Here is a 16379-nt window from a genome sequence, read left to right as displayed (position 1 = left end):
CTTGTGGTCCCATCTGCTCACCCGAGCATTTCCCGGACACCACAGGAGCCTGGCTGGCTGCTGGCTGAAGATTGAAAACCCCAATCCTCTTGGGGTTTAGCCCTGCAGCCTCAGGGCCTGGGTTCAAATCCCAGCTCTCCCTCTGTGGACACTGTGACCTTGAGCCACTTCCTTAACCTCTGTTGTTGTGTTTCCTAATCTGTAAAATGGGGATGACGATAGCTCCTCTCTCACAGGGTTGTTGCAAAGATTAAAATAATAAGATTAAAGGGCCTAGAATAGCTTCATGCACTTACAGGCAATTAGTAAGTTGAGGCTGACTTTGGCACTCACTCCCTGGTGGCCTTAGGCACCCGAGGAGCTGCTGCCTTTCTGTGTGCCTAGTGCCTGGGCTCTGGCTTCCATCCCTGTTTGTCCTGGTGAAGGAGTACCCGGGCCAGGTGTCTGGGGAGAGGGGAGCAGAGCAGCATGCGGGCCCCGGACGCCCCCCGAAGTCCCTGTCTACCTTCTCCTTGTCTCTGTCCTGCTCACGTGTTCTCACTGCTGCCGTGCGTGTCCCGGGCCTTGAAGAGAGGAGCTATTCATGCTGTGTCCATTGTTTCCAGGACTATTTTAAAAAAAATATTTTTATTGATTTCAGAGAGGAAGGGAGAGGGAGAGAGAGAGAGAGAAACATCAACGATGAGAGAATCCTTGGTTGGCTGCCTCCTGCATGCCCGCTACTGCGGATGGAGCCTGCAACCTGGGCATGTGCCCTGATCGGGAATTGAACCGTGACCTCCTGGTTCATAGGTTGATGCTCAACCATTGAGCCACACAGCCTGGGCTGTTTCCAGGACTATTACCTGATGGATAGCCCTGCCCCCATCTAGGTTCAGGGCCCCTCCCAGGAGTGCTTGCAGGCCCCACAGTTCCCCCCACCCCAGAAGCACTGCCTGCTGTTTACTGTTACTCTCTGCTCCCTGCTCAGTTCTTCTCCTGCTGAGCTATGAGGTCTGAGGGGCAGGGACCCATGAGTGAGTGTGGAGGGTTGAGCCATAAGCTAGGCTCAGGTCGGGGACAGAGAGGGACCTGGCCTCAGAGCTCACAGAATTAAAAAGCGGCCGCTTGGTGCCGGGAATGGCGCTGGGTGCTGGGGACAGGAGAGGCATACCACGTGGTCCCTGCCTTCAAAGGCCTCAGTTTGTCCTCTTCCCCACCCCCCCTCTTTCTCCTTCCCCCCTTCTCCCCCCTTCAGTATTCCATATGCTGGGGCGGGTGGTGGGGCGGCACAGAGAAGTGGGTCGGAGGTCCACAGACATCAGAGACTGTGGTATAATGCAGTCTTTTCAGAGACCCGTAGCCTGGTATTTCCCGGCTGTGGAAACCAGTGGTCATGACTTTGTGTCCCTGTGACTAATGACGGTAATACTACCCAGCGCTAATGAGCCAGTATCTGCGCTAGATCTCAGAGGACTTGACCAGATGCCCTCGGAGTAAGGGTTCTGCACCTCGCACTGTTGACACTCGAGCCGGGTCATTCTCTGTGGTGGGGCCGTCCTGTGCCCTGTAGGGTGTTTGGCAGCATCCTTGGCCTCTACCCCCTGGATGCCACTAGCATTCCCTGCCTTTCCAGGCGTGACAGCCAACATGTCTCCCAACACTGCCAAATGTCCCCGGGGTGCGGGGGGATCAGATCGGCCCGGCCGAGAGCCACTGCCGTAGATGGACCAGCAAGACTCTCTGCCAGGTCGAGATGGGAAGGAAATTTTGAAGTCGAATACTGCCTCCGGCCAAAACAAGCAAAACTGGGAGACAGAGCCCACACCATCGTCCCTGGGTGTGTACATGACCTTGTTTGGCATGAAATGCAAACGTCCATCGGGAGGTGGACGGGCCCTTGGAGGCTGGGCAGTGCGCGCCTTGGCCCGGCCACACAGAGGCAGGGCTCCTGGCAGAATTAACTGGACGGTCACCAGGTTTTTGTGTCCCTTGTTTTGTGTGGTTACAATGCAGATGAACACGTGGAGTCCAGAGGACCAGCACCGGTCCTGGGAGAGTTGAGTCAGTGTTCGGCTGTCGGTCTAAATGTCAGAGGAGCCCTGGCATGCTCCCTCCCCGCCTAGTGCGTATCTGGTTTGTAACGGAGCTGAGTTTGTGTCATTGTTTAGCATCTGCCTCCCTGTGGGACTGTGGAATCCAGGAGGGCAGAAACCAAGGCTGTCTTTCTGATCAGCAAGTCCCCAGACCTTGCATACCGAAGCGCTCGATAACTGTGTGTGGACTGGTTCAGGGGTGGGGTTGGGTGGCAGGAGGATCCAGAGAGATGAAGACTGGCTTTTCTGCCCTCCCCTTGAATGCTGGTGAGCTCAAAGGGCCCCAGAATGAGGGAGAAGAGCCTGGAGACCTCAGTGTCAACATAGATGGTACGTGTCTGGGAGAAGTGAGCCCTGGCACTTGCGTCCTGGTTTGCATCCTAATGTGGAAGGAGATGGTGCCCCATCTTCTGACCAAGCCCTGGCCACAGGCCAGATCTTGCACGAGCCTGGCACAGGCTGAGTCTTGGCAGGGAGCGCAGGTGTCCAGCACTGAGCACCGGGCACCTGGTAGCTGTGCCGGCGGCCGCAAACAGGGACCAGAACTGAGTCCCGCCCGCCTAGGCCTGCACTGTCTCTGCAGGTCCCTCAGATGCTCCTGATGTGGAGTGACAGCCCTGGGCGCGCGCATGTGTGTGTGTGTGTGTGTGTGTATGTGTGTGTGTGTGGTCATTGTAACCTTGCTGCCTGGAGGGGATTTGTCCCTGAATTTAGCTAAACATATTGGAACGCCAGCAAGGAAATAGACGCGTGTGGTTTTTGCCACTCTCCCGGGCTAGTTGTCCAGCCAGCGTACTTTCCATAAAGGGGGACCTCAGCAGCCAGCTCCGAGGTCCTCTCTGCTTGACTGAACGATTCAGGGGCTTGGGCTGTCTCCCTGGCACCACGCACTGAGCTTTGGCCGTCGCTATGTTCCGCACCAGTTAAAGGAACTCGCTTTTTCTTTCTGGGTCCTCCCCTCCCCTGGAATCTTGACTTGAAAAGGGGTGAAGGCGGTGGAGGCTTTGGGGAACTCACACAGCTGCATGTTAGCCTCCGGCCAGGTCAAGCTGGTGGCTGCCCCAGAGCCCATCGGTGGGTCCCTTGCCCTCGGAGGGACTGCTACGTTCTCCAGGCTTAATCCCCCTGGAGGCCAGGGGTGGGCAGGGCTGTAGGATCACTCAGTGCCACCTGGGGCAGCGCCCTCCTTGTGGGCCTGGGCAGCTGTTCCGTTAGAGCAGTGGTTCTCAACCTTCCTCATGCCGCGGCCCTTTATACAGTTCCTCATGTTGTGGTGACCCCCAACCATAACATTATTTTTGTTGCTACTCCATAACTGCAATGTTGCTACTGTTATGGATCGTCATGTAAATAGCTGATATGCAGGATGTATTTTCATTGTTACAGATTGAACATAATGAAAGCATAGTGATTCATCACAAAGACAATATGTAATTATATATGTGTTTTCCGATGGTCTTCGGCGACCCCTGTGAAAGGGTCGTTCGACCCCCAAAGAGGTTGCGTCCCACAGGTTGAGAACCGCTGCGTTAGAAAGAGGTGGTTGCTCATTCACTCATTCATTCAGCAAACATTTATCGAGCCCCTGCTGTGTTCTAGGCTCTCAGAGAGGCACTTTTTGTGACTCATCTCATCTAACCCGTATAACAACCCTATGAGGTAGGGATTCTTACAGCTCTTGTACCGAGGGGGAGCCAGGGATCAGAACAGCGAAGTAATATCTTAGTGTCACAGGAAGTGGGGAGCTGGGACCCAACCTGGTTTGATCACAGGGCTCACTTTCCTAAAACCAACCCCAGGGCGAGAAGAGTATCCAGCATGCCATTCCCCCCCCCCCCCGCCCCCCCCCCCCCGCAGGACCGGAGATTGCTGCAGAGCAGGAGCCACCCTGAGTGCAGTGGGCTCCCCATTTTCCACTGAACAAGTGGCCGCATTTCTGCAGTGGGATGTAGGCAGGGGTGGGCTCCCAGCTCACGGCACCCAGCACGGGTTCAGTGCCGAGAACAGAAAGAAGATGAGGGAGTTCAGGAATTCTTTCTAGTACCAGCGAGTGGGCAGCATCTAAGCTATCTGGTTCCAGGGCTGGTAAGCGCCAGTGAGCTTCTTGTTAAAGTTGATTATGAAGGAGGACCCGTGTTTGGGACTGGTTCCCCGTGGGGGTCCTGGTCCTGGGTGTGACTCCACCCCAGGACAGCCGGATTCAGGACCCATCCATTTTGTGGTTGCAACCACTCGTCCACTCTCTGCCCCCAGCACCTGCAGCCCAGGCTCCTCCTGTCCCACAGCCCCAGGCGGTGTCTTCTCAGAGGTGTGATGCTAATTGCCAGGGGGGAGTGGCCTGGATTCACTGGGGGAGGGAGAGGAACCCCTGCAGGGGAAAGAGGGGGGCAGACATCCATCTAATCAGGGATCTGCCTGTGATGAACTTGAGTTTGGATCATCTCTCTCCCTCTCAGCTTCCTCCTCTGTAATGGGGTTGACCCTGCCCTCTTGTGGGATGGTCCACCTGCTTGGGGGCTGGTGGGAAGACACCCATTTCTGTGCCTCCCTCCAGGTTTGGAGGACAGAGAGCAGCTGGATTCACACACCCTAGTTCTCGGGGAGGGGTTTGAATATAAGAGCTAGCTGCTTGGAGAGTTCAGCCAGAGCTGTTCTGCGCCTTGTGGCTGAGGCCTCTGGTCCCCTGGGGCTCCGTGCTGGGCTTGCCTTTCCCGAGACCTCAGATGCTGCCTGGCCAGCTTGCAGGGCCTTGGTCGGGCAGGCTGAGATATCTTTAGCTCTGAGTTTTGCAAAGGCTGTTGCTTCCTGCCCAGAGCTGTCTTGTGGGACAAAGGGGTCCCCTCCTTGAGAGAGGCAGAGGGTGGGTCTGAAAAAGTGATCCAGGCCAGACTGGAGCCAGCGGGCTGTCTATGAAAGGAGGCCTGCTCCTCTCCGTGGCCCACCAGCCCAGGCCTGAGCGCCCAGCCTGGACCCTGGGCAGCTGGGCGTGTGGCAGGTCCCTCACCTGTCTGTGGCGGAGGGTGGCAGCCGTTGGAGCTCTGGGGTCCTGCTCCCTTTCCCAGCCACATGCTTCTGACTCAGCAGAGCAAGAATGAGGTCTTTTTTGGGAGCCAGTTTTTTATGGTCCAAGTCCTTCCCCCCTCCCGCCCCCCCCCCCTCCGCGCCCTGCCCCTCCCTTCTCTCTCCTTCTGATCACACCCTGCCTTTGGCTCAGACCTCTTCCCATACTGGTTTTGGGGCACCGCCCCTTGCACAGCTTGGCAGTGAGTCTGTTTACTAAGCTCTCCTGGGAGGAGCCGTCCTGGCCACAGGCTGATTTCAGGCAGGAGGAGGCCCAGTCCCAGACCGAGATGCCCAATGGGCCTGGGCTGCCCTATCCCCTCCCCTGACGGTGGTGGCAGGACTGACCCAGACCAAGGGGTTCCTTCATCTACTTAGCAGGTGTGTGCTGAGGCCCAGTGTCTGCCAGGCCCTGATCCAGGGCTGTGGATAGAGCAAGGGACAGAAATAATGATGCCCTGGCCTCCGTCGAGTCCATATTCTCATAGGAGGAGGCTGTTATAAACAACTAAAGTGTACAGGTGCCCAGACGTATTAAATACTATGAAGACAGGGGAGTTGGGTCAGGGCAAGGAGCGTGATGGGAAGGTGTGTGTGCTGTTTTAAAGAGGGTGCTGGGGAAGCCTCTGACAGGGTGACCTTTGATCGGAGCCCAGAGGAGGCGAGGGAGCATCCAGGCAGAGGGAGCAGCATGTGCAAAGGCCCTGAGGCCGGAGCCTGTGTGGGGTGTTTGAGGAACTGCACGGTGGTTCTTGTGACTGGGGTAGAATAAGCTACGGGGGCAGAGGTAGGATCTGAGTCAGGAAGGTAGTGGGGGGTGGGGGTGCACCATGTAGGGCCTTGTAGGCCAAGGTGAGGACTCTGTCTTCCACCCTGAATGAGTTGGGCAAGCATTTGAGGGTTTGAGCAGAGGAGGAACTTGGCTGCTGTGTGGAAAACAAAGTGGGAGCTAGAGACCAATCAAGGGGTAATTTTAATGGTCCCAATAGGAGCTGGTGCTGGTCTGGACCAGGTGGTGGCGGGGCAGGGGGGGAGGGGTGGTGAGAAGTGGCCAGATTCGGGACATATTTGGAAGGGAGAGCCAACAGGTCTGCTGAGGGTAGGATGGAGGTGTGAGAGGAAGAGGGAGGCCAGGGTGAGTCTGAGGCTCTTAGTCTGAGTGCCTGGCACGCTGGAGCTGCCATCAGGTGAGCTGGGAGGACGAAGGAACAGGGGTGATGGGCAGGAGTTTGGCTGGGTGGCAAGTTCAAGATGCGCAGTCGGCCATGGGCAGACATGCTGAGCAGGCTTGTTTCCAGGCAGAAGTCTGGAGTCCAAGGGAAACTCAGTTGAGTCATCATCGTGGAGACGGTCTTAAAAACCAGGGAGGAGGGGAGGTCGCCCAGGAAGGCACAGGCAGAGAGGGGGCGGGCTTGGGAGTGGCCAGCGAGCCAGGCAGCGGCCAGTGTTTGGATGTCCTGAGGATGGGGTGGAGGAGAGGGAGCAGAGCCGGGGCTGGGCAGGAAGGAGAGCGGAGGGAGCGTATGGAGAAGGGCGCAGCCAAGTGGTGGGGAGGCTGAGGGGGGGCTGAGCCATGTCCACTGCACTGGGCATCGTGAGGGTTGCTGGCGGCTCCGTTGCTGGTGGCTCCGGTGCGGCGGCTGGCAGAGCGGTGGGGAGAGCACCCAACCCGCCAGGTGCCCTTGCTGGAAACCCAGCTCCCTTGAGGCTCTCTGCCTTTGTCGGGGCCATTTCTGCAGCCTGGAGTGTCCATCCTGCCCCAGCACCTGCTCCGTTGAGGACCTTTGTGTCCTGGTCCCGCCTCACTGAGCTGCAGCTGGGAAAGAAGGGAGTGGAACCCACCTCTTGGTTTGTTTCTCGCGTGGAAAATGCTCTGCTGCTCGGATCACGTGGCACTGGATTGCCTGAGAGGTGGCTTCTGATGGGGAAACTGAGGCTCAGAAAGGTGACGGGGTAGCGCAAAGGCCATACTGTCCCCTTCTGGCCTCCAAGTGTGTGTGCGGTGGGGCTCTATCACCTGGGACGCTCTGGGCATGAGGTCAGGATAGTTCAGCCATATTAGGAGACTTTTCACCTGGCCCTTCAGCCTGGCACCACCTGTCTGGGCTGGTTAGCTGGGGACAAAGGGGTTAATGTGCCTGGGACTGTGAGGAAGAGAAAGGGCTGGGGGCCAGTCTGGTGGCAGCCCCTCTGGCCCCCCACTGCGGGGTCTTGAAGCTTCTGGCTGGTTCTGGTTTCCCAGGCAACAGCCCTTAGAGATGCCCTCTGCAGGGGTGTGGGGTGGGGTGTGGGTGGGCTCTTCTGCCCAGAGGCCTCCAGCTGGGGCTGCCCCCTCCTGTCCTGCCCGGGGATCACTGACCAGGGGCTCATCTAGCCAAGAAAGTCAATGGAGGAAGGAGGGTGGGGTTCGGGGCTCCCTCCCTGGCGGGAACAGAGCCTCCATTGTCTGAGGCTTCAGCCATTGACCAAGCCTGACCCCTGCCCACTGCTCCTCTCAGAGCCTCCCTCCCCCTTCCCAGCGCGGGAAGCCCCTTGAGTGGCCTGGAGCCCAGAGGGCGAGGGCAGGAGCTGGCCCTCTTGTCCCTCTGGCATTCGGAGGCCCCTGCCATGGGGAGGGCCTGGAAGATGCTCACCCCCTTACCCATGCACGCACCCAGCACTTCTGTCCCAGGGGCCCGCCTGGCAGTCCCGCTAACAGCCCAGTGACGCCCCTCTCAGTGGCTGCATGGCCTCGAGAACATCCTTCAGTTTCTCAGCTTCCTTTTCCTCATCTGCTGTGGGAATGAAGTTAGACAAAAACAGAAACGTTCAGCATGAGGCTGGTGCATGGCAGTGCTCAGAGGTCAGCCATTATCATTTCGCAGACGATCCTTTTGTGATCTCGGGGGTGATGAGGGTAAGGAAGGGCAGGGCACCTTTCTGGCCATGGTTGACCTGGACTCAGTTGAGCAGTCCGCAGAATGGGACAACGCCAAGTGTCCTCAAGGAAGGCAGGAACTCTGGGAAGGGAACTGACATTTATTAAGACACTACCAGCTTTATTAGACATCATTTCATTTACATTTGCCTCTGACCAATGGGGACAGGACACACAGAGGGTGGAAAGCTTCCCGAGGGCCCTAGCTGGATTTTCTCAGTGGATAAAGCGTTGGCCTGTGGACTGAAGAGTCCTGGATTCAATTCCCATCAAGGGCACGTGCACAGGTTGCAAGCTCGATCCCCAGTAGGGGGTGTGTAGAAGTTGGCCAATCAGTGATTCTCTCTCATCATTGATTGTGAAAAGCCACGGCCAGCGGGTTCAAAGGCTTGGAGAAAGAGCTGATGCGCAAATTGACACACAAGACAAGAAAAATTGATTTTGAAATTATGGGGGGAAGCCAGGGAAAAGCTTAACTGTAGTAGTTAAGTTCCACTGAGTCTCCTTTCCGAGCTGCTTTTATTTACTGGAATACACAAGTGCCTTTTAGGAATGCAAACAGACACATCAATGGTATGTTTAGTAAACAGTAAGATTATCAGGTTAGAGGGGAGTTTGCTTTAGGCCATTGAGTCAGCCCTAGGTAATAAAATGCAAATTCACCCTGTGAATATCAAAGGAGTCCAAACTCAGCCTTCTGGTGGACTTACCGCATTTATATTAATTACTGTTGATCTTGGTTTCCAGCAACTGATGTTTCTATCTCTCCCTCTTCCTTCCTCCATGAAATCAATAAAACAAAAACAAGAACTTTGCGAGGTCTTGCCCTGGAGAGCTGCAGATTGTCTGAAGTTGGGTCCTCGGACCCAGCCTGAGCCCTTCACACCTCTCTTCCTGGGCACTGAGTTCTGCTCATGCTCCTCTTGCCCTAGCTCCTCTGGTGTTTTCCTGGATCGGGCGCCTCATCTCTCCAGAGCCCCGGGAACCACCTGCCCCCGACTTTGTGGCTGATGGCCACTTGTGCTGAGCCTGCAAGGGCAGAGCGTGGGTGTCCTGCCCCCCTGCAGACACTAGTTGTGGGTCCCACTTCCCATTGTCCAGCTGGCACCCTGCCTCTTCCTCTTGTCTTCCTGGACGGAGCGGAGGACACAGGGAGGTGGCGGCGGGGGGCCGCGGCTGAAGTTCTCAGCTGAACCTGGGCTCCTCTTTCCATTGGGCAGGAAGTCCCACACCTGCAGCTGCCCCAGGCCCAGGGACGCCCCAGCCTCACGGACTCCACAGAGTAGGTCCCAAGCAGGGTGAGGTTCCCAGGCTCTTCGGTTCTTGGCCTCTGGCCGCAGTTCAGTGCAGCTCAGCAGCTGTTGTCTGGCACGTGGGCCAGGGCTCCAGACACTGAGATGAAAAAAGCGGTCACAGTCTAGCGAGGGAGGCAGGTATAATAGGGGCTGTATGTGTCCCAGGGTCACCGGAGCTCTTTGATAATAGCCTCTCCCTGGCCGCATCCCTGAACTACTGAATCTCAGGCCTGGGTCACATCTGTTTTTTTAAAAGGCTCCACCACCTGGCTTGAGAGCCACTGCCTGAGATGGATCTGGGGAGGACTCACAGAGGAAGAACTGGGTCTGGGTTTTGAAGGTTGAGTAGGAGTTTGCTTGCTGATTGTGAAAGAGAATTCTCCCTGGAGGGAGCAAAAAGCCTGAGCAAAAGGCCCAGAGATGTGAGACAAGTTGGCATGGTCGCAGGCCTGACAGCTCTTCATGAGGCTGGAGCAGAGTTCCCTGTAAGGCGAGGGTCAGGGGGTGGGAGCTGTTGAGGCCGGGGGGTGGGGTTGAAGGGTAGGTGGGAGCTGTTGAGGCCAGTGGCAGGGTCAGTGGGGAGGGTTGTGTGTCATCTAGGGCCTTGCTTAGGGCCTTGACTTGATTCTGAAAAGTGATGAGGAAGAGGCAGAGGGTGGTCCCGGTAGTGAGCGTGATTGGCTGAGACACACCCTGCAGCTCGAGCTGGGGCTTCCACCCTGGCTCCCAGCATCTCACCCTGTCTGACTGTGGCCCTTCTGCGTTGTGTAGCAGGAAAGGGCACCTTTCGGGGGTCTGCCTGCCCGGCCAGTATGGCAGCCATCTTTAAAGAGATGACCCCCCCAAGAGAAGAACTCTCCCCTATCACCCAAGCCTGACGTTGTTACCGTCGTAAAGATAACGGTGGCCAGTGTGCACGGAGAGCTTACTCTGTGTGGAATACCTTGCACACCCACACAGCCCTCATCCCATCCCCGTGGGAACTCTGCTTGGCAGGGACCAGTGAGAAAGGTGTTCACTGTCCTGCCGGCAAGTGCAGACTGGGATCTGAACTCAGATCTACAATAAATCTCATCTTTGTAACCACTGTGGCCTTGTCGCTGCCACCCATGACCTGGCTCCTTGCGTGTAGCAGCCCCTGGGATGGTCTGAGCAGGTGCAGGCTCCACTTTTAAGAGACAAAGCCCCGGGCCATCAGGGGCCTCGGGGAGGCCAAGGCCTCTGAGGGGATGAGGCAGAGCCCAGCCTGCAGGTGGCTCCGGCTGCCCCAGGCCGCAGTCCCAGATCCCCACCGCTTGAAGTCCTGGGGTCTCGGGGTCCCTCTGTGAGCCCACCTCGGGTCCCTTACCCTCTTGGGGTATGAAGCCCAGACACAGAGTCCCATTTGCTGCCCCCCCATTTTGGTGGTGACAGCTTTAAGGACAGGCACCTTGGCTCTGACCGAGTCTGCCCTGGGCTTTGTGGTTGACCTCCGGTGTGCTGCTGGGAGTCCCGTGGGGCAGGTGGCCCCGTTTACAGGTGAGGACATTGAGGCTCAGCTCGCCTGCCCGCGGAGCTGAGACTCCAGCCTGGGCCCCCGACTCCCAAGGCAGAGCTGCGGTCATCACCACCCATGCCTGACAGCACAGACCAGTGGGTCCCAGGGCTTTGCACGTTTTTACTTCTAACTTCCTCAATCACCCTTTGCGGTGGCTACTTGGTAATCTCCATTCTGCGGGTGAGTAAACTGAAGCCCAGAGATGGGGGTTAAGTAACGCATCCAAGGTGTCAGCTGCTGAATGGTGGGACCCGCCCAGGTGGTAGCAGGTAGCCTGGACTCTCTCCTAACTGTTGCACCCTGAGGGTCTCTGGTGGTGACAATGGGCTGCTGTGAGCCATCCCTACTCCCTTGCCCACATCCTGTGAACTAAGCGTATCTGTGTGCACACAATGGTGGCCATAGGCCTATGGGCACGCATGTGTCCTTGCCCAAGACCTCACTGCCCGAGATTAGCTTATAGCCCTCCCCTCCTCCCACCTTAGATTCCAAAGTCCTGGGAGGCTGTATGGTTAAAGGAGTGACACCAGGTTTGGGGGGGCCATGCCCTCTGACTGATTCCTAGTGTTGTCACCTTGTTCCCTTGCGTCTGTGACCGGGAGCAACGCCTTACTCTTCCTAGCTTTGGTTTCCTTATTTGTAAATGGAACAATGCAAATAAAGCTCCGGCTTTGTGGATGTTGCTGTCTCTCTTCCTTTGGGGTGGGGTGGGGGGTGGGGTGGGGGGTGGGAGCCCTGGGCTTGGAGTGGAGGGTGGGAATCAGCCCTGAAGGGTGAGGAGAGAGGGGAGGACAGCAGACTGTCTGGCCTGGAGGGATGATCCTGGGTTTCTGCATCATCAGAAAATTGTGTTGAAGGAGCGGTTTGCACACAGGCCTGCGCTAGGCACCTCCCTCCTTCCTCCTGTAAAATGGGTATATGACTCCCTGCTCCTTCCTGAGCGGTTCTGAATGAGCCCACCGGGAGGAGGCAGCTGCAGGGGCACGCAGACAATTTAGTTCGCTTTCCCAAATCCTTTGCTGGGAACAACATTTTAGTCCTGAGAGTTTTCAGTCACACACTTAGTGGAGAGCAATTTGCATTCAATCAAAATTGACAAGGCGTGTGTCCTGGCTCACGCACCCCCTCACTTAAGGCGTTGTGTAGGGAGGATGTTAGTTGCTGCATTGTTTATAACACCGAAGGCCTGGAAACAACTCCGTGTCCGTTGGTAGGGATTATGGTACAGTGGTCAACAGCAGTACATTAAAAACAATATTATGCAGCCATTTTAAAAGCGAGCCATTTCTGTGTACTGTTCTGGAACAATCCCCAAGATTCTTAAGCAAAAAATGTGGTTGCGGCCCAGCGGGTCCGGTGTGCTTCCTCCTGTACAAAACAAGGCAGCTAGCCAGGCATGCCGGCTGGTTCACCTGTGGGATAGTTCTGGAGGCTTCGTAGGGAACCATAACAGTGGTCACTCGTGGGGGATTAGGGTGACTGGGGTTGGGGGAGACTCACTTTTCATTGTGCACCCTGAGTTCGGATTCTGAGAGCACGGTGGTTCCTTAAGGAGCGTAGACTCTGGGGCACACGGCCCGGGTTCCAACCCTGGCTCTGCCACTTACCAGCTGTGTGATCTTGGGCAACTTACTCAACTACTCTGGGCCTCATGTTCTCCTTTATAATGTGGATTCCGATCTGTCACCGTTATTTGTAAAGTGCGTAATGTCTGAGATAGAGTAGGCGCTACGTGAATGTTTGCTGTTATTAATTCACTGCCATTTACGTGCGTTCTGTTCTTAGTCAGGAAGCCAGTTAATAGAAGCACCGGCTTTAGGGGTGGAAAGGAAAACAGACACGCAGCCAGCTTATGGCGGGGGCTGGGTAGACCGAAGGGCTGGTGCCGTCCCTCCGGGGGGCCTCTCTCCTCCACCTGGAAGTCTAGAAGGACAGCCCCTCGTTCCCAATCAGGGGTGCCGGTAGGGAGCGGGAGAACTCTTTCCCTCACTGCTCGGCAGGGACATCTGGCAGGTTTGCTCTAGGGTCCAGGGAGCCACCAGAGGCACTGGCTTCTGGGTGGCATGAGCCCCCACTGTGAGGCCAGCAGAAACTGCTCCCTGCTCCCTGCTCCCTGCTCCCTGCTCCCTGCTCCCTGCTCCCTGCTCCCTGTTCCCTGTTCCCTGCTCTGAGCATGTGGGATTCTGCCCCTGTCTGTCACCATCGGCCTCTCTGTACCCCTTTCCTTTCCTTATACCCACGTGCCATGGCTGGGTGGTCCCTTGCCAGCTGGCCACCCCCATTGGGCAGGACAGGGAGGGACAGAGAGCGAATGGCCTTCAGCGGGGCTCTAGGCAGGGGCTGGTGAGAGCGGCTGGGCTCTGGAAGCCTGTGGTTATTGGACAGCCAGGAGGCGGAAGTGTCCGGCCACCTCCCTGAGAGTTCAGGTGTGATAAACTCCTGGGACATGGGGGCTGAGCATGATCCTGGTTTCTGGGGCTGGAGCTTCATCCATAAGTCAAAAGGGGGCAGGTGTAGTGTAGCTGGACCCGCCAGGCTCCTGAGGGTCCCTGGCATTGGTCAAAGCGAAGGCCAGTGGCGGCAGGGGCTTTCTGGGAAGACACGGTTATGGTGCTACAGCTGCTGGTTTTTCCAGGTTAATGATTTACAATGGTGGGGGCTGGGCCCTCCTGGGCTGTCCTGGGCTCCCGGGCTGCTGGGGAAGGAGTGTGAGAGCTGGCGGCTGCCGTGCACAGGTCCTGAGCCAGTGACCCCGCTCTGTTGCTGAAGCTTTGGCCTTGAACGTCATCTAATGAGACTTCTGGCCTTCTTTTCACAGGCGAGCGGCTGGGACGGTGCTGGTCTGAGTTGGACTTTGTCTGATGGCTTCCTCCAGTCCTCCTCCACAGGCTGCCGCAGGTACCGTACCCTGGGAGAGGGCCACCAGCTGGGGAGCAGGCTGACCCCGGGGGGTGCGAATGCCCTTGGGCAGGTGACTTCACCTCTCTGCCTCAGTTTCCTTGTTGCAACAGGGAAAGAATAATTCCCTCCTCAGAGTGGGCTCCCAACAAGGGTCCCCTGGAGAGATGGGCAGAGCCTGTCTGGGATTGAAGTGTGCGAGGGGACGAAGCTTATGAATCGAGGGTGGAGCCCGAGGGTGGAGGGGACGGGCTGGGCGACTCTCTCCATCTGTGAAGGTGCCAAGGTCGGGCCATCCAGTGGCAGAGCTTTCAGACTTGCTCCAAAAACAACAACAAAAAACCCCCACCTCCCAACAAAAGAATACTTATGTTAATACAATTATTTGTTGTTCACCTGAAATTCAATTCGACAGCCTGTGTTTTATCTGGCAACCCAGGCAGTGGGGCCTCAGACGCCGCAGGTGGAATTCAGGCCTCGCCTGGGAGGAGCTGGACCCAGGCTGGTTCACCCACTAGGCCCGGCGTCCTGTCCTCTTGCTCCCACTAGGGAGGCGGACAGCGGAGTGGTAACGAGGAGGGCTCTTTCTCAGCCTGACCCTGCCACTGCCCCGTCCTTAGTGGCTGGGTGTCTCTATGGCTCCCTTTCATCACCCATTGACTGGGGATAATAATGACACCCTCCCTATGGCGAGGCTTAAATATAGGTACGGCTCTGGCGTGTGGTCATTGATCGCTCAATGAATGGAAGCTGTTACCACTGTGGGGCGCTGGCAGGATGCTGTGTGCGCTGCGTGTGCCCTGCACAGAGCTGTGTTCTCTGGAGGGTGGGGCTCAGCAGGTGGACTCGCCTTCTCCACAGCACAAGTGGCTTTCTGGGCCCAGCCTCCTGGCCTCACTGGGATTGGCTCTCCCGAGGATGGGGCATGTCCAGGAGCATCAAAGGTGTATGTGGCCAGCTCTGGCCATGCCACCTGTCTAGATGGGCGGGAAGGGCTTCGTTCAGCTGTCAATTATCCAGGGATGGGCCTCCTGATTTTTCCTCCTGATAAGCAGTGAGGTCTGATTGCCTGGGACCCAGGAGCCTGGGAATAGCACTGGGGACAAGGGCATCTCCCGATTCATGGCCGTGACTTTGGGTCCCTGGATGTGTCCACCCCGGCCCCTGCTGCCATGGTCACCTTGCTCCTTTCTCTTACCTCCCAAGGGGCCCAGACACGGAGAGTGAGAACAAAATCATTTTATGATTAAATCTACTCAGTTCTATTCAAGAAATATTTGATGGGCATTTATTGTCCCAGGTCTGTCTGATGCTGCTGGTGACTGTCTTCTGGTTGAGCCAGGCTCTTGGCCATTTTCTGACTCGGAGAGCTTCCTGGATTCAAATAAAATCCAGATCCCCGAAGCATCTCTTGTCGTCTCATAGCTCTTCATTCTTGCTCACGTGTTCAGCTCCACTGGGCCCCTCGATGCTCTCTGCACCTGCTCTGGGCGCAGCCTGGAACACCTCTGCCCACCCAATCCTGTTGGACCTTTGCTCACCCTTCAGTGCTCTGCGTGGGGCAGCCTTTGCCCGAGGCCCGGCTGGCATGGGCCCCTCTCCTCTCTTTCAGCGCCAGCTCAGTCTCTGGGTTTTATATTTCTCTCTTGTCTCCTCCGCCTGCCTCACCCCGCAGTGAGCGCCTTGGCACTGAGAGGTCCCATCTTCTGGGCTGGCGTGCACAGGTCATGGTCCAGGGGCTGCCGGGAACAGTTCACTGAAGGTGGGAATGACTGTGTGGATTGATGGCTAACTGAGGCCTTTTGTACTGTCAAAGGGAGAAGGTGCAGAAATGGCCTGAGTCCCTGGACATGGTCTGGGCCTGGCCTGTGAGTGGGGAAGGCCTGCCCATCTCACCCAGGGGCAAGGACTGGGCTGTGACTCAGGGCAATAGTAGTAATAATAATAATGATAGCAATGGTAGTGGTGATGATGCAATGACAGTGATCATGGATAGAATCATCATAAGAATGGCTGCCATTCAGTGAGCACGTACCTGGCTCCAGGTGCTTTATATGCGTTAGTTCATTCATTCCATCCTCCCAACAACGTGATAAGGTGGTTACAATTATTATCCTCCTTTTACAGAGCAGGAAACTGCAGCTGGGCGGGTAGACTAACTTGACGCTCACACAGCCCGTGTGTGGGAGAGCTGGAGTCTGACCCAGATGGACTGAGACTGTATTCACTAAGTGATACCGGTCGGGTGCCAGGCATAAAGGGACTCCCTCCCCGCCATTGCCCGCCCAGCAGACTCCAGTGGGCAGGCACCCAGGGCGCTGAGCCCTCTTGGTCAGGATGGGCCTGCATCCCGGTGCCCAGACGTGGTGGGCAGGGACTTTTAGTCATTTGTTTCCATATTTTTTAAACTTTGAAAACCACAACCCATAGATAAGACCACAGGAGTATATGTGTGTGTGTGTGAATTCAACAAATACTTACTATGTGCCTGCCATGTGCTTGGCACTGTGCCAGATGCTGGGGATTCAACAATGAGTGAAATAGGCAAGAATGCCTGCTCTCATAGAGGAGACGGACAGTGAGGGGAATGAAACTTG

Source organism: Myotis nattereri (assembly GCF_964212035.1).
Source record: "Myotis nattereri genome assembly, chromosome: 3".
Taxonomy (NCBI): domain Eukaryota; kingdom Metazoa; phylum Chordata; class Mammalia; order Chiroptera; family Vespertilionidae; genus Myotis; species Myotis nattereri.
This window is presented reverse-complemented; position numbering follows the sequence as displayed.